We start from the raw sequence: 7,605 nt of genomic DNA, 5'->3' as shown, positions 1-7,605 counted from the left end.
CTGTAATACAAAAGCAACATTGCCAATTAATCATCTGGAGAATCTCATCAAATACATGGGAGTCTAATCCGTTGGGAACAATATCTACGTAATTGCATTCTGCTGGTCTCCAGCTTCAGTTCAACCATTTCATCAATAACTTTGGTTTCAATTTATCATTTAATTCACACCAATTTTTTACGGACAGTACAAAAATCTTAAATACCCTTGAGCTTTCCTCAATTTCCGAAATTCTCTGGGGCGATAGAGTCGATAGAGTCGATAGACTTATTTTGGATAATATCAAGAATTGTTTTCTATAAAAAAAAATATTTTTGCTCGGGAAATGGTAAAGTTGAAGAACAGGTTGTACCGGAGAGCTGTAAAGATTTACCGTCTAATTTCTGTCGACATGAAATTGATTGCAGGAGCTTGTAACACCGTCCGAAAATCTGTTATGCCTCGTAGAGGCATTTACGGAAGAGTTTTGAAAGCTTTCCGGTAGATTTGGACTGGAGTCGTAACGGTGGAAGTGGTGCTTCCACCAGTGAAATTTGATAATGGATTTGAAATACTGTCGAGTGGACAATGGAAACCAAAACCCATCGGAAATTCATCTACGAGTCTCACTAACAACTTTTCGCCGCCATCTAATGTTCTAGCTTGGAAAATGGATCACGGTCCACTACTTGTGCGTACTTGAACCATAATGGAGAGACAATGGACCGTCGGAATCGATTTTCTACACTTCAAACCTGGGGAGGTTGGCTACATGGAGAGTAACTTTGGCTCTTTTCAGCAATAAAAATCACGTTCCCATGTGAAAGAGCTCGTCCAGTGTAATCTATGTTGACTATATACACTTTCAATGAGGGTGGAGTACATCTGCTGGAATTACTCGACTGTATTTCCCTTTTCCACTCGCCATCAGACAGTCCATAAAATACTTCAGCTAAATGATAACAATTTTGACACCGGAATTCGAGATAATAATAATATAGATTATAATTCTAAACAAGAATTCCTGAATTTTCATTATTATAAAAATTGAAAGATACTCGATTCTCTCATTCATTCGTCCTCGAAATAATTTCGTAATTGCGTCCCTTCAATTCGAATATTTACGGATAGACGTTTGGCCTATTGATTCGTCTTCTCATCTTCTCATTGAAGTACGAAAAAATATGCAAAGCACGTGGTTCCCAATAGATCTGTATTCCCAGATGCATATGGAGGTGAATGCGAATCGAATGTTCGCAGGTAAAATCGTAATAGACTTTATATCCAATCTTGCCTTGGGGGATAGCCGGGTGAAAACACGGGGGAAATAAATCACGTGTATCGATACAACTGGTTGAAAATAAAAAATATTCTCTACCACACCACAATATAATGACGAAGGGAATATGGAACAATACTATTCCCCAGTTGTTTCAATTAGAGACGATCGTATCATCGCAAATCCCACAGTGACCTGATTATTTTAATGACTACGATAATTCACGAAGTTGTGAACGTAATCGCCTGATGGGAGCCGCGATATTCAGAGAATAACGGAAGGTATTAGAAATTCGAACGCTTGATGAAAATGAGAAAATCACGTTTATGAAGAGTTTTAACGAGGGACTCCCACGACTCTTCCAGAAAATGATGTAGAACTTGGTCTCGTGAATATCGATTCTCATGTGTGTACTTTGAGGGGAGTTATTTGAACAGATGGATACATTTGCTTGATCTCTATTTGATCTCAAATGAAATAAAAATAGTACAAAAAATAGTGACTATTTTTTGGGTCCTTGGGAGAAGTTTAAAGCTCAGGATTGGAAAATCTGTGTGGAGCTCGAGTTTAATAGCTATGAGTTTTGGCTAGGGATAACAGAAGTTTGGCTCGGGTCTTCGGCAACCTCGTCTTGGCCACAAATTGTCTTATTATGCCACGGCGACATACCGTACCTAAACGACACGAGTAAATCCGGATGGCATGATTTACAGGAGTGCCCTGATTTGCCCTAGAGTCAGCCGTTATAGTCCACTTGAATGTTATCCATTCAACTGAATCATTATTACGGCGGGGTATAACGCATCGTCCTTCGCAAATCCATGCGCGAATGCATTAAATCTAATGATGGATAATGGAGAATTACAATATTGGGAAATCATTATTGATAGCGAGGGATCAAGTGAACTTGCGTACATTTTGATACAGTACTGCAGGTAGGAACTTCTCATTACTGAGAATTTGCTGCATTGCAAATTTACTGGTTCACGAGATATCCGATATCATAAACATTGACAATTTTTTTTTTTGTATAAATTTTTGTATAAATTTATTGCATAAACGTTCACAAATTTCATGCAGATTATCCACGATTTTCAAAATTAAATATCTCATGAAAGAATTGATAGACTGATATAAAAAAAAAAGAAAAAATAGTGCATCTATAGAATTAAAAGGGCTTTCTGGGATGGTTTATCTAGTTTTTAATAAAGTAGGATTTGAAAGAAAATGGAAGTTGAGTGGAAAAGTTTTAAGTGAAGTTCTAAAAATCTCAAATCCCTCGTTTTTCAAATTGTATATTTAGAGATCATAGGAATCAGAATGAATTTTTGTTTGCGTGAATAATAATGTGATAATTAAATAAAATAGCAGTGGTATTTGGATATTTTATTGTACAATACGCGGAATAATTGGAATGGAGTACTAAGTAATATCTTCCGAGCGGCTAATATTGAAATTGCAGTAGTTCAAATGTGGGTATGATCTTATGAATAACACATGCTATTTCTGATTTTGCGGTTGTGCTGTATTTGATTGAAATTATGTGTGTATGGAATATGCAAAATTAAACGCGAATTTCAGTTGGAGTGCAAAGGGACTACGGGATTACCATCGAATGGGAGTTAATTATATGCATTAACGATTCACAACATCAAAGAGATGTATGCAATTATATTTCCTAGAATTAATGCGCGGGCTGTCCATACACTTCACCAAAAAAAATCAATGAACTTCGACGGATATTAATCAGATGCAATTCAACGGATTTCAGTTTGGCCTGGCCATTAAATTTCAAATCATACTCTCTAACTCGAGAGAGCATTAAATTACAACCAAGGAGAGAATCAAACGGGACATATCCTGCGATTAAACGACTTCTGTACAGTTGAAGTATGAAGTGCATCACGCAGTGATTCAGGGGTCACTTAAATTTAAGAGACATAAAGTGCAGATAGAAATAAAAATTTTCCAAACAAGAAAGATTATTTGAGTGAAAAAAAAAATGTTCTGTGCCCGCGTGTGCAAATACTCAATCTCGATTGATAAATTTTTCTGCTTAGAAAGGCAATTGAATGGCCATTAGCCGTTTTCCTAGATCGTCTCCTCGAATCCGGCTTCTTTCTCCCGAGGAAAAGACGAGCCACCGCACCGCGTGCACGATCGTACGATAAGGGAAAAAGAAAAAGCGTGCGGTTAGAGGGGGGGATAGGGGGGGATGAGGGGGTATAGCATAGTGGCACTATGATTTATAGTCTGGCGCAATGTCGGCGGGTAACGCCGGAAAATGTATGGAAATGCATTCCGCCGCACCGCGGGGTAGATCAAACTGCCAGTACGCTAGAATAGAGGGGATAGAGGGTAGAGTAAAGGTAGAGTGAGTAGTGCTGATAGTGGCTGTTGAAAAAAAAAGGGGAAAATGAGGGTTGAAAAGGGGGAGGATAAAAAAAAAAGGACAACGTACTCTCTGTGCGGTGTAAACGGCACTTGCGAATCCTCGCTAAGGCGTTAAAACCCAAAGATCCTACCTTCCGCCTATTCTACGTTTATATCTCTATTTTTTATTGAGGGCTTTGAACTTGAGTGCTCACTGGAGACACTTTCATCGGCCTCTCCCTTTTATTTATTTATTTATTTATTTTTTTTTTTATAAATTTGAAATTGGGTTATGTGCACTAGACACATAAGAATTTTTACGGTTACACTGAAGTTCTTTAGTTGTTGGGGGAAATTGTTCGTTTATTGTTGCAGCTTAAAGCTGCAATAGAAAGAGTAAAAATGGGTTTTTTCCATTCGCAGGGAAATTCTTGAGATTCCAGCTGCAAGTTGGGGGAGAAAATTTCCTATTCAAAATGGCGGGTTACGTCCTTTTAGCTCTATTTCCCTTTTTATATGGAGATTTGCATTTTTCCTTTGAAAAATTTATTATTCGCTCTCTGGGTAGGGAAACGGTTTGTTCGGATCTCATTGAATTGGAGATTTCATTCTCATTGTAATAATATAATTATCATTACAAGAATTTTTACTCCCTCACTTTGAGGAACTGAGTTAATAGAGATTAGATTTTTTTTTTCGTCATGATTACGGAAAAATTGAAAGGACTAACTATCGAGCCACTGATAATGACGCATTTACCAAAATTTTTTGGTGAACGAGGAAATATTTTTTGTTGATTTCTTTTTGTTGCAACCCTGTCGAAATGGCGGGTAGTTGTTACTAAGGAAGGGGCGGAGATGAGGCATTTAACAACGCAAAAGCCCGACATCAGGGGTACTTTACCACTGCCATTGGAGGGCGTGGAACTGACTATAGCAAGAAGCGTTAAAAAGATATTGCCGGGTATTAATCGTAAACCTAGCAGACTCACTCAGTAAAATCTTGCAACAGCATCTCCATTTTTAAACATTTATCCGTTAAAACATTGTATTGCAGATTCTGATCGCATTTAATTCTCTATTTCTCATAAATTCCTGCCTAAATCAAGAATCTAACATCTAATCTCCAGCCGCAAAATTTGAATGATTCCCCTGAACTAGGGGAATGCTCAAAACGAAGATAATGAACCCCCAAAGATTTGCCAACAACGTTGATAACCCTCCCCTATCCTGCAAACGACACGAGCAGATCCCCCACATTCCTAGATCCACTCCCCGAATGCCACCCTTGGAGTTTTCCCAAGAGCTTGCACTATCTTCCCGGAAGAGAGGAACCTGACGCTCTATCCTGTCGTGGAAGTTGACTGCACTGCGTGATTACACACCTCTATTAGCATAATTACAGTTTAATGCTAAATATGCAACATTGAATTTCATTATCACCCAGGAAGTTGAGCCATCGAGACGCCTATTATCCCTTAAAAAAAGGGATTAACACCTTTTCATCCGTTTCTTCAGGAATGTTTAGGATAAATCGACCGATGGCTTTAAACTCCCAAGTACTTGAGGACGTGCTATCCCTGTTGGAAAACTTGAGTGACTTTAGCAACGACCATCAATACATCCGGACATTCGATGGCAACTATCGGTGGAACTCTCAAACTTCCATATACATCAGGTACCATCTCTCCCTTTCCCTCTCTAGCTGGAGTGGATCTCAAACTGAAAGTGAATCCATACCGAAATGGAGGAATAACCGAGGGGTTGAGTTCGCCACCGTCAACAACGAAATTCGATACTGAAATGGAAGGGCAATAACGCGAGAGAGAATTTATATGAAGCCGGACATTTCGTACTACTCAAGCCCTCTGTGTGCTCAAGGGATACCCATCAACATTCAGAGACTTCAAAGTCACGAAGACCAATAAAGACGGAAACACCTGAAAACCACATGAAAGATTCAAACTTCATACACCATTCAAATGAACGCCATTTCATTTATTTATTCACTTCTTTGTGAATTCTCGTTTACTCTCTCGCTGTATTGTATACCCTCCATTCACTCAGCTATTGAATTTAATATATTGGGCTTCCCATATTGATTTCAAAATGTTCATTATGCCTTGCCAAACGATGGCTTTGTATTCTCAATCGCCAATAGCAAGGTCTTCAAGTTCCGTGACAGTTTACGCAACTTAAATCAGTTTCCGATATTTCACGAATGGGAAGCAGGAACTTGATGGCAGTTCATGGAACTACCCCAATTCCCAAGATTCTCGCACACTTTTCCCTGAGGGACTTTCACAATTAGAGAGAGGAGCTGATAAATAATAGTATTCAATTAATTCCATTCCGACTAACGAACCATCACTTTCTAACTTCTCATCATGACGAAGAGTTCTGTAAAAGGATCCAAAACATCAGCCAAGTGTTGCAAATAGTTACCATATTCTTTAAAGATACTATCTCACACTTAACCCTCCCGTCGAAATCAATAATCGGAGCACTACCTTCATCAATTTTCTGGAATCCATAATGTTCCTTAATCTTGACAGACTTTTCACAGAAAGGTTCACCACCATGAGCACTTTGTGGCTTGGCATCATGATGGAGAGTTTCGTAAAAGTATTGGAAACATCCACCAAAGCCTCCAAACACTTGCCATATTCTTCAACAACGTCCCATCTGCACATCCATTAAAATCAATATCAAAACCCTGAACATCCGTTAATTCCCTGAATTCACACAACGCCAGCCATTTCATCCTCCCTCATCCAACGAGAGACTCATCAGCATTCACCGCCTTCAAAGTCACGAAGACTAATAAAAACTGAACACCTGAAGAGCACATGAAAGATTCAAACTCCATGCACCATTCAAATGCAACAATTTCATTTATTTATTCAGCATTTCTCGAGTTATTGCAGTGCACCCTGGGGTTCTCTGACGCTGTGCAAATTCTCATGATCTTTTTTTCTTCACTACTTCTCTCCTCCCTTTGCCAAGCTCGTAAGTCTCCCCTGGGGATTTGCACAGTAAGCTTCTCTAGGCCAGTTCGGTTCTGCCCCTTCTTCATCCCTAGTCTGATATTGGAGAGCCCTGGTTACCTCGTTTTGGTCAATCCAACCAGTAGTTGGTGGTCACTTCGGTGAACTGATGGAATTGTTAATGGGATTGAGAAAGGAGATGGACAGAAATGTGGGAGATGGATGTAGCTTCTAGTGCTTCAGCGCTGCCATAATTGTTTCGCATTTCTAACCAGATGTTACCAGATGTACCCCTTCCCCTTCCCATACTTTTAATTCAAAATTAAAAAAAAAACTGCTCATGCCAATTTCATCCAATTGCATTAAATATATCATTCGGAAAAACGACATTGCCATAAACTTTAAAAAGATAGATTCAACGGATATTACTCGTGTTCGTGCAGCAATTAATGCAAATTGAATTAAAAGGGATTAAAACAGATGGAGCTTCGGATAAATTAACATGAAAGTACAAGCGTTTTAGGTGAGCGTGAGGCTCAAGGGCTTCGCGTTTCACCCATTCTCCTCATTTGTTGTGCGTTAGAATTAACAATAAATGGAGAATGGCCCTGCCGAAAATTCCCCCAGGATATTCTATAACTCAGCAAAGGTCGTACTTAATGCAAACCCAGAGAACCGCTCCTTTTGTTTTCCAAATGATAATTTAATATCTAACCCTCACGTTCAACTAGTTTAACCGTTTCATAATGCGTAGGGTAAACTCGGAAAAGGGTCGGCGCTGTTTTATCGATGTTATCGTTACTGACATTGTTTTATATGGAGGCGATGTAGCCACCGCATTAAAAGGGTTATGCAGATTAAATGTTTTTATGAGTTCTTTTATGAGCCCACCCGGCAGATATTACGGATTTTCTAATAATAAACGCTTTATTAAAGAATGCTAATCATGTGATTTTGGTTTTAATGATTCCCATCAGGCGAAAGGGAA

Source organism: Fopius arisanus, unplaced genomic scaffold (genome assembly GCF_000806365.1).
Source record: "Fopius arisanus strain USDA-PBARC FA_bdor unplaced genomic scaffold, ASM80636v1 scaffold00014, whole genome shotgun sequence".
NCBI classification, from domain to species: Eukaryota; Metazoa; Arthropoda; class Insecta; order Hymenoptera; family Braconidae; genus Fopius; species Fopius arisanus.
Note: the sequence above shows the minus strand (reverse complement) of the source record.